The 23217-nt window shown below is 38.8% G+C and overlaps 1 protein-coding gene across 1 annotated transcript in view; it reads right to left on the bottom strand.

Annotated features, from left to right (window-relative positions):
- ANKRD55 (ankyrin repeat domain 55) overlaps positions 1-22465 on the bottom strand; it is a 154337-nt gene extending 131872 nt beyond the window's left edge. Inside the window, exon 1 of the mRNA XM_037530301.2 lies at positions 22445-22465. The gene's annotated coding sequence lies outside the window, so the exon portion shown is untranslated. The remainder of the gene's footprint in view (positions 1-22444) is intronic.
- Between the last annotated feature and the right edge of the window lie 752 nt (positions 22466-23217).

The raw sequence follows: 23217 nt of genomic DNA, 5'->3' as shown, positions 1-23217 counted from the left end.
GAGCCGGCCTGTCACAGCCAGCACAGAAGGAGAGACAATCTACCCAGCTTTCATTCTTCCTTCAGTGGCTCTGGATGTCTCCTGCTATCTGCCTGTGTAGAAGCCATTGTTTTATAAGAAAATGCCACAGGAAAGGAGCATAACTTCTGTTCAAGTGGTCAATTCTTCGAGTCCCAGAATTTTAAGAGGTTCAGAAAATATCCCAGATAACCATAGTAACACTGTTCAGGGCAAGTTTAAGGCCCACCAAACAGGTCTATCTGAGTAAGGGACACTTAACATAATGTAATCAGAGTCCCAAAATTCCCTGAAAAAAGCCACACCCTAACATAAACATTTTTATCCAAATAAACCCTCAATATTTGCAAGTGGGTCCTTCCTGGACCTCGAAGTTTAGATTTGAAATTTGCATGGCATGGCAGACTACCCAAGGCAATTAGGTCTTTTGGCAAATATAAAGTTTTTCTGTTAAATGTCTATAGCTGCCAACCATTAGAAGTAGAGGAGACTGGGGGAACCTTCACGTTCCTTTCCCCACAACCTTGTAACAAGAGTCATATCATAATGAAAACAGGATTTTGACAATATTCTGATAACACCTAGACATTTATTCACAAGAAGTTTCAAAAATAGTCCAGCCTGTTCTGTAGTTGGGAAGTCTAACTCCTTATCCTTGGGCCCGCTCTGTTCAGCATTTCCCACAAAAGACTTAACTGAATTTGAGGCAAGTCTATTCTGACAGCTGGTGTGGCCAACTTTGTACTGGTTCAGACACCGGTTGGCCTGTAAATGGTGGAATGTAGGACAATTTCCACCCTGTAAGTGGTGGAATGTAGGAAGACAGCATGTTCGACTGGCCAGGTGCACATATCTCATTCAGGTGAGAGTGATCATTCCTGTATGATACTAACAACCAAACACCTGTCTTAAGTAATACTCATTTCACCAACTAAAAACATTTTAATGCTGCCTATGCTAATCAGTATAGGTTTAGTTAATTATATTTACAGTGCTAAGTGACTATCTTAGAAGATGTTGATTCTAGGTAAGGCACTTTTCTGTTGGTTAAACACCTCTGAAGCATAGATCCCCCAAATAGGGCATTTTAAATACCAGCTAAGTTCTTAGTGGGTAGATTTGAGTTAACTTTCCTATACAACTATTTAATACATCACAATGTTCACACTGAAGTATTTTAAAGTAAAATGCCACACAGACTGTCTAACATATGGAAACAGTGAAAAGGCAACATGTTAAGCTAGAGTTGAAAGTAAGAGAAACAGTCCTGAGTAGCTGACTTTCTTCTTTGTCTTCAAAAGCATGAATCCTGCCTCAGTAGGTACTGAGTCCCATGTGAGGACAGGCTTTCTTTGTTGGAAATTGACTTATTTTACAAGAAATAAGCCTTGATTGAGATCTTTCTAAAACTTTTTGTTTTGAGGACTAGAATGTCACTGGCCCAGAAATATCCAGAACATATCACACAACTGTATTCAGAGCTTTCAGAACCTTAGAAAGAGAATTTGAGGCAAGAGTCACAGACACAAGTTTGTTCTTCTATCTAATTCTGCATCTCCACTCTTCTCTGTTGCTGTTGAAAAGCAACTAAAAAAATAAACCTCTAATAGAGAAACACCTAAAGACAAAGAAGCATATTTCAAACGTGCTATCAAAATTTCATTAATAGAAAAATGGTAGGAAATAACTGGCATATCCCAGCTGCAAGGTAAACTTTACCAGTATTTTAGACATTCTCCCTAAAGTATAAAACCCCAGTTCTTGCTACCGCCCCAAATCCTTCATAGAACAACATACAATATAAATTTAAAACACATAGTGGTAGTATGGTAACATATCTAAAAAGGTGTGAGCCTATATTCCTAAATCATATACAGTGTTGTAAACAAACATTAGCTCAATAAAAAATGTTAAAAAAAAAAACCCACATAGGCACATACATGTTTATACACTCATATATAAACAACTGTGACTTATGGATACTTTGATACAAGGTTTAACATTAAAACCAGGCAACTGAAACTTTAAAATAAATTCACTTTACAGTTTAAAGGGGGGGGAGTAGGGGGGCTATAACTAAATACATTGACTTTTTTTCCTTTTTTAAATTTTATGTATTTTTTACATCATTTTTCATTTTTATACAATGTATGCATTTTCATCTTGGTTATAGTCCCCGTAAAATTCCCACCACCCTTGTTTTGATTCTACTCCCTACCCCACCTACCCCCACCCCATAGTATGTCTCTGGTTTATAGTTACCTGTTGATTTTGGTTTTTAGTTTATTATAATTAGTCTTTTTTCTAATCCCTTATTTGGGTTTTCTAAATTCCTGCTATGGGTGAGACCATCCGGTATTTTTCTTTTTCTTTCTGACTTATTTCACTGAGCATGATCCCTTCCAGCTCCATCCATGTTGCTGCAAATTGCATGAGTTTAACTTTTTTGATTGCTAAGTAATATTCCATGGTGTATATGTACCACATCTTCTTGATCCAGTCATCTATTTTTGGGCATTTGGGTTGTTTCCATAGCTTACCTATTGTAAATAGTGCTGCAATAAATATAGGGGTGCAGGTGTCCTTTTGAATTAATGTTTTTGTGTCCTTTGGGCAGAAACCTAGGAGTGGAATTGCTGGATCATATGGAAGCTCCATGTTTAGCAGATTGAGGAATCTCCACACAGCTCTCCATAGTGGTTGTAGCAGTGTTGAAGAGTTCCTTTTCCTCCACATCTTCACCAACATTTGTTGTTACTAGTTTTTTTTAAATATGTGCCATTCTCACTGGTGTAAGATGGTATCTTTTTGTAGTTTTGATTTGTAAATACATTGACATTAAACCTTGAGAGTTTTAATGTCCTGTTCAAGATGATGTTAGGGCATGACTGTGGGGTACCCTGAGACCCCCAAACTTGCACACTGTAAAGGGATCCCACCATCCATGCATACAGACAAAACAGAGTCTCAGAAAAAGAACTTTAATAGAATTAATGTATAGAGAGAGAAAAGAGAAGAAAGAATATTCCAATACCTCAGGTTACCTATCCCCTTATGGATAAATGGGTTTATTCCTACCCAAATGGGTTGGCCCCGAGCAGGGCCACTGAGTCCTGAAATTTTGCCACAAGTATAAGACAACTTTTAGCAGGGAACCATAGGAAAGGGGGTGAAGGGGCCAAGCAAGTCTGGGATGGAAGGAGCAAAATCAAAGTACAAATCAAGATAAGGCTGCCATTGTCAGCCTCCCCTCTGGCACCCACTTGTCTCTCCCAAGTGTCTCTATATGTCTCTCTTCCACATGTCTCCTCCAAATCCCCCAAGTCCCTGGTACAAGTTCAAAGCTGAGAAGCAAGGGCCTTCTTTTCCACATGTCTTCCCATGAGACCACTTGCCTTCCATGTTATACAGCTTCACCTGGGGACTCAGCTCTGCCCTCATTAAATGGGGAACATAATACCTCCCCTTTTTATGTAGATACCTTGGTAGCAATGGCAACTAGGAAAACCCTGAACTCCTCCCACAGACATGTCAGGTATACTGCTACATATACAACAATTTCCTCTGGGGGGGGGTATGGGGGAAAACAACTAAAAACTTGCAGAAAGACTTGAGAAGGAAATAATTTTGAAGCTGCTGAGACACAAAACTCACTATAACCCCAGCCCTCAGCATGGTGACCTGTAATCAGGAGAGAACTAAAAACTCCAAGCCAGCACCTGCATCTAGCTTTGAAAACCAATGGGGTTCTTGGCCATGAGGCCATGAGGCTGTAGCAAACTGAGAAAAGGCTGCAGTGTTTAGACTCATCTGCCTCGGAGCCCAGTATAGAAGCAGACTTTTAGTGAAAGTTTTTTTGATCATAAAGTGTTGGCCAGGGCAGGCATCTGGTTTAACACACACTTCAACTGGCCTGCTGGGATACTTTCCAGGATGCACTGTCAGGCACCATCTTGGTGCTGCCCTCTGCTCTGCTCCAGCCCTTAATGTTTCTTAAAACTACGTTCCCCCTCAATGCTCTCACGACCACCTCCTATGCTATGCTATCTCTGCTGCCCAAGGATACCCTTAGAAATCCTGGTTTTGGTGACCAGGGGGGCTTTGTGTTCCTGAATCTCATGGAACTGTAGCCAGCAGACACAGCTCTTGGCTGTCTATCACTCCCAAGGCAGAGGGCAGATGGAAACACACAGCCAGTTTGTCAGAAAGAGGCCCCTTTGCTAGTCTAGGAGCTCTATCCCAGGGGCAATCTTCAGGAAGGCAGACATCTAGGGGCTCTGGAGCTGCTCTCAGAGAATGGATGAATATGATGTCACTCATAGTGAGATACATAACTATTCAGAAGACCAAAATGTATTTCTCATGCATATTTGGTCTTCATCCACAGTCCCAGTCTCACAGTGCCCTTAGAAATTTCTGAAAAGTTGAGTGTTTAAGGTGTCTCTTGTTATGTTAATGAAGGTAACCTTAGGTAAACACTCCTGGGAGGGGATGGTTGCCAGGAAACCAATAAGACTAGAGGGTGAGGCTTTCAGCTCTACTCCTTGGTTTCCTGGGTAGGGAAAAGGGGCTAGAAGTGGAGTTCAGTTCCCTCAAGTCTGTGTAGTGAAGCCTTCGTAAAGCCCAGGAGGAAGGGGCTTCAGAAAGTTTCCAAGTTGGGGAACCAGAGAACTACTGTGTGATATCCCCAGTTCCAGGAGAGAAACTCCTCTGTCCCTGGACCTCACCTTCTGTTTTTCTTTATCTGGCTATTGATTCATATCCTTTAATATCCTTTGTAATAAACTGGTATAATAAATTGGTGATTGAGTAAATGGGTTTCCTGAATTTGCATTCTAGCAAATTAATCAAACCTGATGAGGGGTCATGAAGCCTCTGATTGATAGCCAGTCAGTCAGAAGCACAGATTATCTGGTCTTTGGGCATCTAAAGTCTGAGAAGGGGGTCATTGCCAATTATTAACATCTTAGCATGGCTTTTTTCCTGATGAACTTTTTCTAGCAATTCTTTATGGAAAGGCTATATTAGTAGGGGAGATAGTAGAAATAGAGGAGCTGAGTCAGCTTTCTCAGGAAGTAAAGAATTGTGTGGGAGGCCTTGGGAAGAGGCCAGAAGTGGGATTCTGGGTGGTCTGGAGCCAAAAGGTACAACACTAAGACAAAGAAAAAGGACACAATGGGGCCCTGAAAAAAGGTCCTACTCGCCCACCCAATGAGGACTGGCCCTATCTACCCGCCATCAACTCAGCCTCAGTTGATATCACGCACACGATCTCAGATGTCATTTCTGAGGATATTTTTCCAGTATAAGTATTCGCTTGACAGACCCAGATAAGTGGATTATTCACCTGGAAGAAGGCTGACTTGAGTTTCGAAAGGGCGGATGAGTAACTCTAAGAGGGGACCCGTCAAAGGAGACAGGCCCAGACAGTCTCCAAAAGAAGAAACAAAGCCGCCTCCCACCTCTTTCTGCAGCATCCCGTCCTCTTCCTCTGTTTCTCAACTTCTTTTCCCATTGTTCTGACTCATAAGTGTCAGCCTCTGGAGGGACTCCCCATCTTTCACCCTTTAGAGATCTCATTGTGAGTGTTTTCTTCTCATCCTCGTCCTCTTAGTGTTGGGCACCCATCCAGACACGATCCACTTTTCCAAAGGCGCCCCCTGAGGTGCAGCTTCCTGGCAGGCACCTTCCACAGGCAAAAATGATTTGCCTCTGAGGATTGATGCGCCAGACGGACAATCTGAGGTTTATGGTTTTCCAGCAAGGGGTTTCGCAAAGCCTTGCCAATTCCCCCTTTGCCATTGGCCAATTCCCTTTCACTGGCTCTCTCTGCCTGTCATCTGCTTTGTCAGCCAAATCCCTTTTCATTTTTTCTCAGCTTCGTCTTGGACTCAGGCCTAGTAAGGCCTGTCAAGAAGATTCCTGACGTATGAAGTTTATGTCTCTTCCACCACCATCCTGAGAGGCACTGCTTGTTTTTCCCCCTGTGATGTTTCAGAGGAGTGCTTTCTCATGTCTTAAGTAGAGCATATTTGACCAATTAGCACACAGAATTATTTTCAAATGAGATTTTAAATCAAAAGACATAATGTAGCAGTGGAAATAAAGTCCTCAGGAGAAATTTGAGGGAAGGAGAAACAAGCTAAAATTGAGAATGTCTTTGTTCAAAGCAGAAATCTTTAGGGAGACTCAAAACTTACACCAAAATGGTGTAGTTACTTTGAAATCAGGATGCCTTAATTCTTGTCTAAATTCACTTATTATCCAAGTCCTTCTGAATTTTCTGGGCCTGTCCCAAACTCATTTGCCTTCTTCTTAATAAGTCACTCATTAGTTCTCAGTCTGATCTCTTGGTGTTAATAAAGTACACTGCTCACACAAAATCTGCTGTGTCTACCTGAATGACTAGATAAATTCAGTTCTCTTCCCATGGAATTATCCTGGTGTCTACTTGGCTTTTGTTAGTTTAATTTCATATTTATTGAGGCTTGCTTGGTACCAAACACATTACATGCATAATCTCATTTAATTTTCATAAGCACCCTATGAGACAGGTATCATTATTGCCCCCCCTTGAGGAATAGTTTATTCGAAAACAAGCCGAAAAAGTTTAAGCCATTTGCTCAATGATTATTATTAAGTAATAATAATATTATTATTAAGCTATTATTAAGTAAAAGAAACAGAATTTTAATTCAGGTATGTCTGACAACAGAGACCAGGCTCTGAACCTCTATGGTCTTACTCTCTCCTTTGTTGAATAATTTAACATTTAAATTACTTTGCTGTTTTGAGATAGATATGCTTACCAACCCAGTTGACCTTGGGAAATACAACTCTCAAGCCCACTTCTATCCAGATCAACAGGAAAACCAATCTTTTTTAGAGGAGCCCATTGAGGCAGGGACTAACACTTCCCCAGTTTCAGGTACTGGTGTTTCTATGGAAACTGAAGGCAGCTGAAGCCCAGAAGGGCTGCAGAGTCAAGAATGCTTTTCAATGGCAGTGTGGCTGGGTAATGCTTCTGGCCTGTATAAATCACTATAGATCCATTTTCAGGCAATGTTTCTTCAGGAGGAATAGATGATCCCTCACCTCCCACCTTTTGATGCGCCACTCCATCAAGAGGGCTCCACATCAACCATGGTTTGACTTCCAGTGATACTATCACACATTCAGTCACAATTACACACAGAGGTTCCAGTCTTCCCTCCTAAAGGACAGGTTCCTCTAATGCTCTCTTTCCATCAGCTGGCTCAAGAGCTCAGGCCTTGCCTCCTGTCTGACCATCTTCCCTCAAATATGACTCAGGGGCTTCCATGCCTTTCTTGTCCCTGGGCTGTACAATAGCAATATTTATCCACTGACTCTTAGTTCATCTCAACATATTTCAATAACTTTGAATTTCAAAAACTAGGTGTTGGGGCTTTAATCCTTCCCCTCACAGAAGATTCCCAGATTCTCAGGCAAATTTGCATCTACCACTCAGAAAATTCAAGGAGTGCTTTTTAACAATGTTCAAAAACCAAACCAAACGGAACCAACCAAACAAAACCAAAACTCCTCAAGCTTCACCTCATCCTGCTATGATCATAATTCAATTCTCAGGGACAGCTGAACTACTTTACCAACCCTTTGCTTTTGCCACTTAGCTCTTAGATTAATTTTGGCTCCACCAGCAACTTTCAGGGTTGGAACTTATGACCTCTCCACAGCTGCTCCACAGCACTCCTCAGAGCCTAATAGTTGGGGTTCACAGAATAGGATTCTGGAGCAATTTCCCTGTCTCCTGTCCCTTTTCTTAGTTATGTTGGGAACAAGGATGAGTCCATTATTGGCAAAGTTGTCTGGATTCTTCAAAAGAGATGTCAAAGGTAGGATCCTGTGGGGGTTGTAATTATTTTATTCTCAACTACCCTACAATCTTTCTGTACCAGGCCTCTAATCTGTAATATTATGTTGCTGAGTCATATTTCCAACTATTTTATCTTCATCTGCATCCCCAAAGGACTCAGGGAGTATAGGCTGGAGACTCAGGGTGAGCCTGGGAAGACTCACAGGCTTTAAAAGAAGCTGATTAGCATAGTATTTGGGGAGATTCTCTTCCCTTTTCTGCTCTCCTTTTATCTGATCCCAGTTGGCCTCAGAAAGCTAGCCAGTTCTTAGTCTCCTGGCTCAACTTGCTGCTCCCTGACTGCGCAAGTAGGAGCATCATGCTGGGGGAGGGAAATGTACTTTTTCTCTCTATCCTCTGCGTTCATCTGTTCTTCCTGTATCCACCATGATAGATTTTTGCATTGCCAAGGGCAGAATGTATGAGGACGTTCCTTCTCCTTGAGACACTATGTTATGAATTCAATAAATGGTCACAAGGAAGCACAGCTATAGCTTACCATTTCGTAGTAATGTCTGTCATATACAGTGTCCTGTTTAAAGTTCATAAAACACTGCAAAGGAAACTGCATGTAATAAAAATGAATCAAAGTTCTATCTTTCTAGAAAGGTGGAGCATTCCTAATTTCAGCAGCATGGATCCAACCATGGAAAGAAAACTGCATTTTATATGGGAAAAAATAAATAACAATACTAGCAGTGGTTATCTAAGACTGCTATAAATACTTTTATTTAGTTCTGGGAGGTACTTTTCCACAATTTCCAAAATATTTAATGAATATGCTTTACTTTTACAACAAAAAAAGATATAAAAAACAAAGTTACAGGATTGTATATGCTGACAGCAAAAGTTCCTTTTACCTTGCCTATTCCCTGTGAACAATTGATGATACTTGTGATGTTTTCCCATCTTTTTCTTTCAAATATACTAATGCCACTGTCATCCTTAATACTTGTTTTAATAAACTTAATTTCAGGAGCAAAGATCAGCATCCTTCACTTCTTTTCTGATGCTGTGCCTCTGGCTAAGAGTGGGAAATCAGGCAAATTCTTGGGAAAACATAACGTTAAATATAAATGAAAAACAAAAAGAAGCACAATAGTGCTCAGCTCTAACCAGGCAATAGTATTATAGGGTTGAAGTTACACAAGTGACTGGATCTGATGTCATCCTAATTTAGTAATATTTGCTCAAACACCCAGATCTTTCTAAGAACCACTACAATCTATTAATATTTCTCTATCTAATATTTTCATTAGTCTTTCAAATAACTTGTATGACAAACCGAAGTGTTAGACTGAACACTGAGCTCCAAAGCTTCAGAACCTTGAGGATCAAATGATAAAGCTGATGGAAGATTTCAAACTAATGATTCCTTCTCTAAATTGTTGTTTTTAATAACAATTTAGAATGCTACTTTTTAGAACATACATGGAACTACATAGAATTGCTAAATGGTTTAGGGCTGCTTTTCCAGAGGAGCAGATCCATTTTCTGTTCATCCAAATCATTATTTAATGATAAACAGTCAAGGTGAGACAACTTAACATTAGTTGTGGTGCCTGTCAAGGAATGATCATAGTTAACATTTTTGTAGTAGAGATGCAGGTATAAGCAATTTACACACAATTAACTCATTTGGTCCTTGAAACAATCTTATGAGAGAGGGCTTTATTATCTTCCTGCCACAGGGGAAGAAATTAAAACCTGGGAGGTAAAGGCAGTTGTTCACTGTCACACACTCATCAAGTACAGGACGAGGGTTGGAAACTTAAGCAGGCTGCCTCCGGAGTCTGTGTTCCTAAGTACTAAGTTATAGAGTCCAAACTTGATTGCTAATATAGAAGAAAGGGAGTTGTGTAGACCAGTGGACAGTGGGCCCTGCCACACCCACCTCAGCTTCACCATTGCCATCATCACCAGCAATTGCCTTAAATACTATAGCTGGGGCCTCTCTGGTGGCGCAGCGGTTAAGTGCTGGGTTGAGAAGCTGCCCGCAGCCTCCCCCCCCGCAGTGCGAGGGTCCCACATGGCATGAAGACCTCTCCTGCCGCCCGCTGCTCCCCTCAGCAGTGTACTTCGTCACTCTGCCTGCTCTGCTCTCTGCTCTGGCTCTGGTGAATTCTTTCACTCTCCCGCGCTTCTGATTGTACCCAGTGCTTGTATAAATAAATAATAAATAAATCTTAAACAAAAAAAAAATTTAAAAAATAAATAAAAGTCATTAAAAAAATTACTGTGCCCATGGCCTAATCTCTGAATGTTGCCTTCTTTGGAAGAAGGGTCTTTGCAGATGTAATTATGTAAGAATTTAGAGATGAGGAGATCATCGCAGATTAGACAGGTAGACTCTAAATCCAGGCTCTAGTATCCTCCTAAGGGAACGGCAGAGGAGGCTGGACACAGAAAGCAGAAGAAAACACACAGAGAAGAGGATAAAGCAATGTGACAACAGAGGCAATGGCTGGAGTGGGGTGGCTACAAGTAAAAGAAATGGTGACAACCATCAGAAGTTGGAATAGATGGAGAACAAATTAACTCATTTCACCAAAGCTCCCCAGGATGGGAGTGGTCCTGCTGAATTTTAGACTTCTGGCCTCCAAAACTGAAAAAATTATCTTGTTGTTTTAAGTCACTCATTTTATGGTAATTTATTATTACAGTCTTAGGGATATACCACATATACTGTACAGTGGTAAAGAATTTTTTAGTCTTCAGAATGCTTTGGCACATGTGATCTCATTTGATCCACATACCCTTGTACCTTATAATATTTTGGAGACCCAGCTCCACCAATAAAAGCCTGTGGGGGCCTGTGCAAGTAGACAGCCTCTCTGTAGCTTCAATCCCTTCATATGTGAAATGGGACATAAGTATGACAATGTTTGTTCTGTGCTGTGAGAGTTAAAGGGAGAGGGCACATGTGAATGCACTTTCCATACTGAAAAGCCATCATCGATTTCAAGATATTTCTACCTCTGATCTTTGGGTGCCTTAAATACACACTGGTGAAGACATGGGCATGCTTTACCACCTTCTTCACTAGGCTCATCTAGAGACTGGGCTCTCTTGAGGTGGGGAGTAGAAAGATGAGAACCATTGGAAAATTAGGACAGGAGAAGACATTCAACAAGACTGAGCTCTGCCATGAGTTTAGCCATCTCATGAGCTGATGATTGCTGTACTTAGGCTGATTTCTCAAGAAGCTAGTCTATGAGTAGACTCAGAAAGCTCGGTTCCCTCATGAACCCTTGTTCTTTGCATGATCAGAACAAGGGATGGCATCAGTGGAACTTCATTTTCCCGCTGACCTTTTAATCCTGGGTCTGGGTGAGGATGGCTCTGAAAGGCAGTGATTAGTATTAGTCAAGACGATTTTGTGAAGCTGACATGGCTCCAGTAAGAAACAGAGTAAGGTCAGTGTGCTGGACACACTATCAGGGGACAACATGCTAAGAAGTCAATGCCTGGACAAATCCTGTGCAATTATCATCTTCTCTAAGTCTGCTGTGGAGCATAGTGGGAGCTCCAAGGTTGAAGGCCACCCTGAACTTGGAAGAGAAACAAAAACAAATACAAGGAAGAAGTGACACAGTAGGAGATAGAATAGGAAGAGGGTGGGGAAACTCAGTGTGCTTTTGGAGGACAAAATAAACCCAGATGGAAGAAAAGAGCATCTATTAAGTCAAGGCACTCATCTAAATTCAGTTGAGAGCAATTTCTTAAATTGCAATGAGTTATGTCACCTGCATTCTGTCAAATTCTTATCTCCTGTTCCTTTACTCTTTATTTTGATTTCACAGGTACCAGAATTCTGCTAAAATCTGGCATCATCAAGGAACAAAAACTTCACTCAGGTTATCACAAAACTCTGTAATTTTTTCTTAGCCCCAATCAAACTTTTCCCCAAAAGCAGTCTTTAAAAGACAAATCTGAATGTGTAATTCCTGTGCCTAAGCACTTCAGTGACATGCTAAGACTTCTGTACCTAAGATAAAATCTACAATCCTTAACTGAACCTATCATGTGTTTGGGCTGCTGCAAATCTCCCCAAGTCAACCTGTGTTTGGACTCTCCACCCTGGTTTTCTGGCTTAGGGTCTTCAACCAAATCATTCCTACACATACATATATGAATACATGTGTGTATATATGTGTGTATATGCATATGTATGTATACATATATAGAAACAGAAATATATGGAAACAGAAAACCAGGTTTCATATATGTCTAACCAAGTCTTTTAACTAGAAAGCTCTTTTCCCTGCACTACTCCTGACCAACTTTCATTTCCTATTTGACTCACAGGAAGGTCTTCCCAGATACTCCTCCCCACTTTTAATCATGCTCTCCTTAGTACTCTCTTATAACACTATTCTTTAATAGCACTTACTACAAAGCATAAATAAATAAATAAATAAATAAATATTAAAAAAAACCAACATATATATATGTGTGTATATATATATATATATATATATATATGTTTGTTGGGTTTTTTTTTTACCACTAAATTGTTATCTTTAATAGGTGGGGCATATATGCTTGTTCCCTGCAGTATAGTATAGTCAGATACTTTACTCCAACCTAATACTCTGAGATTCATTTGGTCAGGAATTTGCTATTGCTAGAGTTGGGACATTGACATTTTTTCCGGTTTCTTAGGTGAATCTAGCGTACAGCCAGAGCAGAGAACCTTTTGTCCACTTAACCCTCATCATTTCAGGAAGGAAGAAACTGAGGCCTCAGGTCTTGAAGCTACAATTAGTGGTGGAAATAAGAACTCTGGTCCTTATTGGAGTCTGGTCACATGATCATGTGCCTTCACTTAACTTTGAGAAACTTTGTTAATGACTAAAGTTTCTCTGAATTTTTACATCCTTGTAGCATAACTAACCTGTACCCGTTTGCCTTGAACTGTCCTGGTTTTGGCACTTTAAGGGGGAAATAATGCTATCTGCCTCTGTTGTTGTGAAAGTCATATGAGCTAATATATGTGAAGCACTTGGCAAAAAGCCTGGCGCATAGTGAGAGATCAATTACTGTGGGTTTTTTAAATGATCTGGAAATAGGGAACCAAGGTAGAAACTCTTTCTCTTTCTTGCCTCACCCTCCCTTCCCTTCTTCTGTCCTTTCTCTCTTTCTCTCCCTCTTCTTCTCTCGCTTTCTCTCCTTTGTTCTTCCTTTTTAAAGAAATAAATACAGGTATAAATATAGAATGTCCCAGAAGGCCTGAAATCGCTAGAGCACTAAAATACCTCTTTTTTAAAAATCAGCACTCATTACTGTCTATCAACTTTAAATGCCTCCTAGACATCTCTAGGTGGTGTAATTTCACCCTTCTAAATGAAAGCATTTCATGGTGCTCAATCATTAGGCAGCTACTTAAAACAATTCTCTTTCAGGACTTCTCCTTCCCTTGGGCATCCCTGCTTGTAACTCTGTCAAAGTGCCTATTTCCTGGAATCTGACTTCAGCAGACTTCCTAGATGTTGGTATGCCAGACATCATTTCTCTAAGGCAGCACTGAAGTCCTCAGGATACCAACTGAATTTGATCCATATGGTAGCTCTGGGAATTGCAAAATGCCAATTATGTGAAACTTAGGCCATAGATATTTGTTTAGTATGGTTACAGGCCCACCAAAAGATGAATTTGGGGGCAATTCCAAACATAGCAACTCTAATGCTCATATAGTTAGTCTTATCTCATTAAAACTAGCTGTCTTTATGTCTTTAGCAACTCCATAACAGAATTGATCATTCACTTGTGGATCTGTGAACTAAGCAGAAATGCAGCAAATCTGAGAATTTTTGAGGAAGGAACTTGGAAGGTGACTTCATACAACTCCTTGAGTACATTGCTCACTTAATATTTTGTTAATGTAACATTGTGCAATCCACCAGGAAACCCGTCTAATATTATCATTGCCCACCAAATAGTAACAAGAGGATTTGGGGAGGGAAAATAGCTACAGATTTTGATATGTGATGGCAGTGGGCATGATAGGTGAGAATAACTCATTTGGTGACTGCAGCAAGAGGCTCAGCAAGGAAAGGGCAGACTGGGGTGAGTAGCAGTCAATAAGTTAATATTCTACAAAGACGTAAAAAAGATGAGCTAGTTGTATATATAACCACAGGGATAAATATCAAGATAATTACATTGAGAGAAAATGGAAACAAATCTAGTGATTGAAAACAGACCAGCAGTTGACTGTGACTACACAACCTCTATTAAACTGGTCCCTCAATTTGGAATCACCTTTGAACCCTACTTCTCCCCTTGTCTTCCTCACTGACTCAGTCAGCTACCTTTTAATGTTCATAATCACCTTTTTCTGTCTATTCTAATGGCCACTCTTTAAAGTCAGACCTTCAAACAGTTTTATCTGCACAGTATCCTCCAACTGGTCTCCATACTGCTACATCTCACTTATTATAGTTTATCCTCTATATTGTTGCTGGAGTTAACTATTAAATATCTTCCATTTGCTTAATTCAAAAGTCCCCCAGAATATAAAGCATTTCAAAGATGATTTAAAATTTTAAAATGTACATAGAATTACAAACACCTATATGACGATCACTAATACAATTCCTATTTCATTGTATAGTCATTTTCTAGGATTTAAACTTAGGAGTCACGAGGTAGGTACATTTTCTACTTAGATAGAGTTTTTATTGCACATTCCCCGCAATAGTCTATTCTGTTTTCCATTCCTCACATTGTTGATACTGTTGGACTTCAAAATCTTTGCCAATCCAAAGGATATGAAATAGCATTTCATTGTTATTTTACTGATACTTTCCTGATTACTTGTGAGGCTGAGAATATTTTTGTATGGTTCTTGGTCATTTGGATTTCTACCTTAGACAGGTTCCCGTTCATAATCTCCACCAATGTTCGTTAGGTTGTTTATATTTTCCTTGTTATTTCAGTAGTTCTTTATACTTCTGTATACTAATCTTTATTCTGTTACCTATGGCTCAGATAGTTTGTTAAGTCTTTAGATTTTTTCAGCAATGAGATACTTTTTTAAAAGATTTATTTATTTATTTATACAAGCACTGGGTACAGTCAGAAGCATGGGAGGGTGAGAGAATTCACCAGAGCCAGAGGGGAGAGCAGAGCAGGCAGACTGATGAAGTACACTGCTGAGGGGAGCAGTGGGCAGCATGAGAGTTCTGCACACCATGTGGGACTCTGGCCCAGCGGCTGGGTATCGAACCGGCACTGCAGAGGCTGCGGGCAGCTTCGCAACACAGCGCTCAACCGCTGCGCCACTGGGGAGGCCCCAGCAATGAGATCTTTTGAAGGAAACTTCAAATTTTAAAATTTATCAGATTTAGAGATTCACCAAACTTGCTCTTTTTAACCATACTTTTTGTATCTTGCCAATGAAATCTTTGTCTACCTTCAAATCACAAAGATTCTCCTATGCATTTTTTTACAATTGTTTTAAAGTTCTATTTTTCACATGATTTTCCTATCAATTTAGATCTCACTTTTGAGAATAGTATCAAACTTGGAATATAACTTCATTTTTTTCCATGTTAAACTGCTTTGCACCTTATTCCACTGACTTGTAATGCTACCTCAACTAAATATGAATCACATAACTTGCTGTTTCTGGGTCTTTTCTTTAGTTCCCCAAACTACATTTCCATATCCTTGTCTCAGTGCCAGACTGTCTCAATTATTTACATTTGTAGTATGTCTAGACCAGTTCCCTGCTTATTATTTCCCTTTTTCAAAGTTTGTTCTTGGAACTTAAACCACCAAATGAATTTTAGATTTGTTTAAGTTTCATAATATATTCTATATCAGAAATTATAATGAATTTATAGATTAATTTGGGGGAAATGTACAGGTTTATTGCACTAAGTCATCCTATCATGTAATAAGACAGATTAAATTTAAAGTATGTGTGTTTGGAGCTGTTCTATTGTAAATAGCACAAAAACATTGAGGAAGTATCCTTCTGGCATTCAACAACCAATGCCCAAGTAAGCAAAGGCATTGTTCACTAATGGGTTACCCATACAAATTGTCATTGTTTCACTTCATGACATAGGTAAAAATGTCAACAAAAATATCAATCAACATTCCTATCGGAGTTACACTTGTTCATCAATTGTAACCACAGGTTGGCAGCAGATATAAAAGTTCTGCAAAAATCAATGAACATATTCTTTGTGTATAATTGGGCTTATCAAATTTAAAGAATATTATATATCTTATTTGCAAATTTGCATCCTATACATTCTCTGTATTAATAAAATATATAATGAACACACACAATTTTTCCCCAGAAAGCTGATTATTAAACATTCATCAGCATACCCCTGGTCCTAGCACATTTTTAACTGACAGTATCTGCATTCTTTTACCCACACTGGCCTCTGCACCAGAAATGCCAGGTAATTCTTCTTCTATCTTTCTCATGTGTCTTTGTGTCTTTACCTGACATTCTTCTTCCTGGGTATCTCCCACCATCTTATAAAGAAATAATTTATATTGGTTATATCAGTATGACCTCATCTTAACTAGTTACATCTGTAACAATGCTGTTTCTAAATAAGCTCACATTCTGAAGTACAAGGAGTTAATTACTTTTGCATATCTTTTTGGGGGGCACATGATTCAGAACCCATAGCAAGGTTCTTTTCTTGAGACCTTGTGGAGAGTCTGCACCTGAAAAGCACAAAGGACTGTTGCATGTCTCATGCTCAGGGGACAACTAAAGGGGTTGGGGTGGCAGGACAGACATTCACAATAGGTCAGACTTGCATTCACTGATAGTGGGAACAAAGTTTATATGAGTGTGTCCAATGGAACAGCCAGTGGGCACTGGCTCAGGTTCTGTCCAAAAAGTTTACCTATATGGCTGCAGAGACATGGCTGCGAGAAGTTAAAGGTGAATGTTGTAGTCCTGAGGACTCAGGAAGGAATTGCAAATGATTATCAGAATAGAGATACATCTGCCTGGGAGATATATCTCAAGAAAACACAGGGAGGTGGAGTGGTGAAGGATATGATTTAATTGCATCTATAGAGTCAGTTGAACTGGACATTTTCTGTTGGCTTAAAAACAAATTTCTTATTCATAGTAAATATAATAAATGCAATACTTTCATGACAAATGTGGTTTAGTATAAACTGTACTCTTTTGAATATGTGCATGATTGAATGCATTTCGAACTAGTCATATCATCATTAAAATCAGCCATTCAGAAACAAAATTACCTAGTTCCTAAGAATGAGCAGGCAATGAAATCATGATTTCAGATCTTATATCCTTCATGAGCAGGAGAAAAGTACCCTACAAATACATTTGGAAGGGTCATTGGTAAGGAATAATAAAATTATATCTTGTCACTTCCTATTAGTCATACAATCAGCCCACCACTTCTTTGTTGTCTTCATTTCCTGTCACTCCTTAAATGTCTCTTTACTTAATCATACAGCGTTAGTTACTTCTTTAACCAACACCACTGTTAACATTTCTGGGCTTTTGCACATGCTGATCTTCCAACTTGTACTGTCCTTTTAATGTCTTCCCTATTTCTTCTTCTTCTCTATCTGGCATATCTTTAAAATGTCATCTCAAACATGACCATCTCTAAGATGCATTCCTTTAACCTCTTCTGTTCCAGTCATATTTAGATACATACTCCTATACAATAAACTGCTCCTCAGGATTTTAATTGTTGATCTCATGTGTGCCTACCTTTTACCCCAAATTGTCTGCTGTATCTTTGGTGCTTAGCATAATGCCTCCAACACATAGTAGGTATTTAGTAGATAATTTCAATGGTGGGTGGTAGTGTAGAAAATAGATTAGGAGTCAATTCCCAGGATTCTTCTGGGAAAGCCCCAAGTTTTTGAAGGCAAGTAAAAAACTTCTGAAAAGTATAAAGTGACCTATGAGTCAGGAAAACCAGGACTGGTTAGTAGAGAACAGCACAAGGTGGAACTGCTCATAGACCAAGTGAGCAGGACATGCTCAGAAGTGCCATTTTTGCTTTGCACTAGATTTTTCCTACCATGAAGGACTCAGAGAGTGTCATCATTTTTGTTTTTAGGTTCCCTGAAGTTAGAGTGCTAGAAAGAGCTTGACTTTTATAGTTACTGTCAAGATTTTTATTGACTTTAACCTGAGTATGTGTGAGATGAAATGATGAGATGCCAAAATGGTATTTTCCCCAGGTTCCTAAAGGAACTCTCAAGTCAACATAATTAAATGAAAGAAAATGTAAATTAATGTGTAAAATGTGTTGGGTACTGTCCTTAGCACACTACTTGACTCAGGAAAGAATTCTGAGAGTCCTGAAGAGACAACAAGGATTTCTGATAGAATTTCTACACAAGGAAATAAATCCATTAACCTAGACGATGCAAAAGCAGACAAAGAAAGATGTGAAAATCTGCCCTCTTACACAAAAAATTTCTATCAACATTTCATCACTGCCTCTCATGAGTAAGTGCTACTTTCTTGACTCTTTTCCCCTGTAAATGATCCTGGTCATGTTTATAATAAAATGCAGCAGTAATAAAATATGATGAAAGATGAATGGAAGTATTTTTAAAAGTAGCCATACAAAAGATGTTTATGTTGCATGACAGGGCATTTTTCTCTCTAAAAGGGGCTGAATTTATTTACATAAAACTTGATCTTGTTTGCTGCTTTCTTAATTAGGAGTTTAATGAAAAAATTTTGCCTTACATTAACTCTTTCAGCTTTAACCTGAATCTTTGGATGCTGGATACTGGATATTAACAATTGGCTCATTGTTGGACTTACCAGAAAACTGCAGAGTTAAAATAAATAAGACCTAAATCATAGAGGAGATAGACTATGTTTATGGATTGGTAAATTCAATATGCTCAATGCTTAATGGTCTATAAGAGAGTTTCAAGAGGTTCAGAATATGTTACCCTAAAATGTGCCACTCTGGCATAAGGATTATTCTGAGCTGAATGCAATTAGAAAGCAGGCACAGGTGAGGCAAAGTTTTCTACTTTCAGTATCTGCCTGAAAACGAAGTATAAATTCCCCCATGACGGTATCTTTCTCTCCACTTTCCGTACAGAAAGGAGAATAACTTTATTCCCTAGAGAAAAGATGGCAGAGAAAGACTACACAAATGTTACTAACTAGCCTTTATCATTCATTGGTTTCCCCAAATATTTACCTTCCTATAGCTTGTCACCTCTAAAAATCTAAATCTGTTTTCCTTTCTCGTGTTACTTTTCTATAAATTGACTGTCCTTTGTTAAAATGCTACATAAGCCCCAGGTTCTATCTCATTGAGGTAGAACTCATGACTGAGTTTCTTCCACATATGTGCTGAACATATAAATTAATAAACCTCTACTTGTCTTTCTCTTCTTAATCTCCCTTTTTTTTTTTTAAATCTAATTTTCAGATTCCCATTGCAGAACCTATTGAGAGAAGAAGAAAAAAGTGTTTCCTCTTCTAAGGGGTCAAAAAACTGGCTCATGGGCCAAATTCGAGATAGCCCCTGATTTTAAAATAAAGTTTTATTGGAACACCGTCATGTCTATTCACTTACCTGTTGTCTATGACTGCTTTTTCCCCTTAAAGCCTGAACTACATACTTTCCCCCAGTTTCTGATTCACAGATTTAGAATAGTCTCCATCGAAATCCATCAGACTTTTTAGGTGTATGGTTTTGATAAGCTGATTCTAAAATTTGCATGAAAAAGGCAAGGAATTGAACAGTTGACAATCTTGAAAAATGACATTTCAGGATTGTTACCACTTAATTTTAAAGTTAACTTGGATTGGTTAAGGCTTTACCATCCAGGTGGTGTTTTTCTAAACTTTGAATCTCCTCCTTCGTGATCTTTACCTTTGAGAGAGTCACTGGTTGGAAGGGACTATTTTCTCATTTGTACAGGGAAAGGAGATAGACCTCCTGTCTATAGTTTCTGTGAATAATTCAATTTTGATGAAAGGCTGAGTGTGAGCAAAAGTAAAAAAAGAACAACTTTTCCTAGTACAATTCAATGCCTTTAAGGTTTATACAGATGAGTGTTCCAGGGAGAAAGTCTCTGATGGGATTATTTGTGGGTTAATCAGTCCCTGACTTGTGTCTCCCATCCTCTGGGATTTTCTACTTTGACCTCCTGTACTATAAACACGTATGAACACACTTCTTTCCTTCTAGGGCTTGAGGGTGTGCAAACTCCAAGGTTCCCTTTTTTTTCCTTATTCCTTTTACCTACTTCATCACTCATGATTCTTTACCAAATTAGTTCCCCTGGCCTCAAAAAAGGTCAGTTAATTGCTGGATGTTTTAATTTTCTATTGCCAAAGGTCTTTTATAAAAGCTATGAAAACCAAAAGCAGAATAATCAAGGAAAATATAAAACCCATACTTTCTTGATAAATAAAGCTTAATTTTTGACCTGATACTACCAAAATTATCTATAAGAAACCCAATTTCTGTTTTGGTCTCATGCTTTGCCTCTGATCTACACCATCTCCAGGTAATTTTTAAGTACTTAGAAATTGATCAAGCTCTTCCTGCATATTTCTTGATAGTTTTCGCAGTCCAAGGATTACAACCTTATGCCTTAAAACTAAATCTTTTCATGATTTAAACTCCTAGGGGTCTCCCATTCAAGATCTGTTTGAAGGACAAACTTATTTCACAAATGACTTGCACAGTGGTGGCTGATATTTTCCATTCCCAATAATTGCACGGTATGTAAATATGGCATAGTAGTGAAAATGAAATGACTTTAAAATCACACTGCCTGCTTTTAACTCCTAACTCTACCTTTGCTAGCTCCTATAAATTTAGGCAAGCTACTTAACCTGTCCATGACTCAGTTTCCTCATCAGTAAAGTGAGGATAATAGTGCATACTATAAGGACCTGCCTTTTGAGGTTATGCTAGGTCTCCTTTGGGTTAACAAAATATAGTTAAGAATCATGAAATAATTGCCACTGTTTAGATGATCATGCATTCTTACTCAGCCTAGATGATCATTTCTGTCTCTGAGTTAACACTGAGTAGGGGAGGTGATAATACTATCTGTTTAGGGAAAGGGGCATATCCCAAGAAGTAAATAATAATCTGAATTAGGAGGTAGGCAGCATGATGAAAGAACAGTACGGTCACATTACCAGGGATATCCTTTCCATAGCTGGGCAGGAGTATTACAGGAATGCTCTCCAGCACTCTCTGGCCCAACATCTAACTCAAGTCTCAAAAAATGGAAATTGAAAATAATTTTTTTTCTCCTCTTCCCTGTCTCTTCCAACCTACCCAAAGAAAGGAAACAAACCCCTTTACATACTTGAATACTGTAGACTTACTTTACAGATTTTTCTTTCTCCTGGTGATTGTTTTCATTCCCTTTAATCAAATTTGTGATTCTCCTCTAGACTCTTCAAATACTGTTTTCTTCTGCACTATGGACCACGGCTGGATGTGCTATTCTACCAAGCATCTGGCTTATGGTAATTATGATAAGGAAATTATTATTGCTACTCTCTTAAAATCCCATTCAGCATTCAATCTAACCACAATGACTACAATGTTTTAAACTTGATTTTATGAGCTTGAAACTATGTTTTTTAGATAAATATGTACATGGCCAGTATATTAATTCATCTGAAAAAAAATGTCCTTCTTTATTACAAAAGCTGTTTTTCTATATTCTTTTATTTCACCACATTCTAATGGACTTAACCAGTGTTGAAAAATGGAATCTCCATTCTAAGAATGAACACAACAGGTCATAAAACAGCATTCTGCAGTATTTTCTCTAGTTGTGATGCATGCATATCTTACTGATTTAGAAATTATTCAAGTTTCCAAAAGAGGAAATGATTTTAAAAAGGGAAGTTAAAACATTCTAACGCACTAGTATTTCTATCTGAGATGAATGTTAAAAATAGTAGTTTCAAGCATCTAAAAGTTATGATGGTGGAGATAGAAAAATAAATCATAGGAGGAAGAGGGAGGAAACAGTATAATTTCTACTGAACACAAGGTCATTCAGGCTATTCAAGTGACAAGATTTTAGGTTATCCATAAATATGAAAGATAACTTAATGGAGAAAAGAGTGTGACGATATGGTTGTAGAATGCAGTCATCTCCTTTACTCTGCTAAGAGTGCTATATAAAGAGGAAAAGTTTACTTTCTCTAAAAGGAAAGCTCAATAGAAGCTGTTTGGCTATGAAAACGTATGATCTCAAAATGTAGACATAAAATATGAGCATTTTTTCTTCTACCACCTTCCTATGAAAAAAATTTATTATGTTATATTTGAGGCTTCACTGTTTAAAAATCAAGTTGGGCTAACAGGCATCATTATTGACACATAAAAAGGAGAATCTTAACAATCTATATCAGTCAAGATTGGCTAGGCCATATAACAAATAACACCAATATCTCAGGGCTTTAAAAAAGATTCGTTTCTCATGCACACATAGTCTAGTGCAAATCTCTTCAAGGGGGCTGAGTTAGGATGGGGGAGGGAGACTCACCTCAATGTGGTCATTGAGTTCATTGCATCTGGAGGGTGTGCCATCTTCTAGTACATGGAATTCTCCTAGATCCTCTCCACCTGGCTGACAGAGAAGAAAGGAGAGGGAAGGAGTCAAAGATGGAGCCTGAAGTGAAACACAGTGCTTCTACCCACATTCTTCTGGCCTAACTGCAAGAGAGACTGTGTGATCTGAAAGAAGAGGAGACAGGTTAGGTGAGTATATAGCCAGTCTGAAATGTAAAGGTCACATCACAACAGCAGGCAAACTGAATATTGCCCCTGGATATGTGTCCTTTTGGCCTTAAAAATATCATGTGCTTTAAAAATTCAAAGGGGTTCAAAAACTTGACTATGAGAAAGATTATATATGAAAAAAGGTTTATATTTTTGGGTTCTGTCAGAAAATCAGAAGACAAAACAGATCTTCTTGCACTTGGGCCTGCATTTCTATTTGACATTAAATGGCCAGAATGCAGTAACAGTTATTCCCTTAGTCAGGGACCAGCTCTTCCAGTCCACTTCACTTACTCATCTGTCCAATCCCCCAAAGGGCTTAAACTCATAGTCTCTGAAGGGATGGATAGTTTTGGTTGTTTTATTGGGAAAGTCTTATTAGGAACTTTCTTCTCTCTCTGTTCACACTAATTCTATTACGGTCCTTTCATACTAAGAGTCTGTCTTTGCCTTTATGTGGCAGATGGCAGGCCCCTATTTTAGAGCATGTAGCCTATTTTTTGGGGGGTCTCTGGGTGCCCCTTGGTGGAACACTAA

The sequence above is a fragment of the Talpa occidentalis genome, unplaced genomic scaffold, assembly GCF_014898055.3.
Source record: "Talpa occidentalis isolate TD23 unplaced genomic scaffold, MPIMG_talOcc4v2.1 talOcc4.6, whole genome shotgun sequence".
Classification (NCBI taxonomy): domain Eukaryota; kingdom Metazoa; phylum Chordata; class Mammalia; order Eulipotyphla; family Talpidae; genus Talpa; species Talpa occidentalis.
The sequence above is the reverse complement of the archived record's forward strand: the minus strand, read 5'-3'. Positions and strand labels throughout refer to the sequence as shown.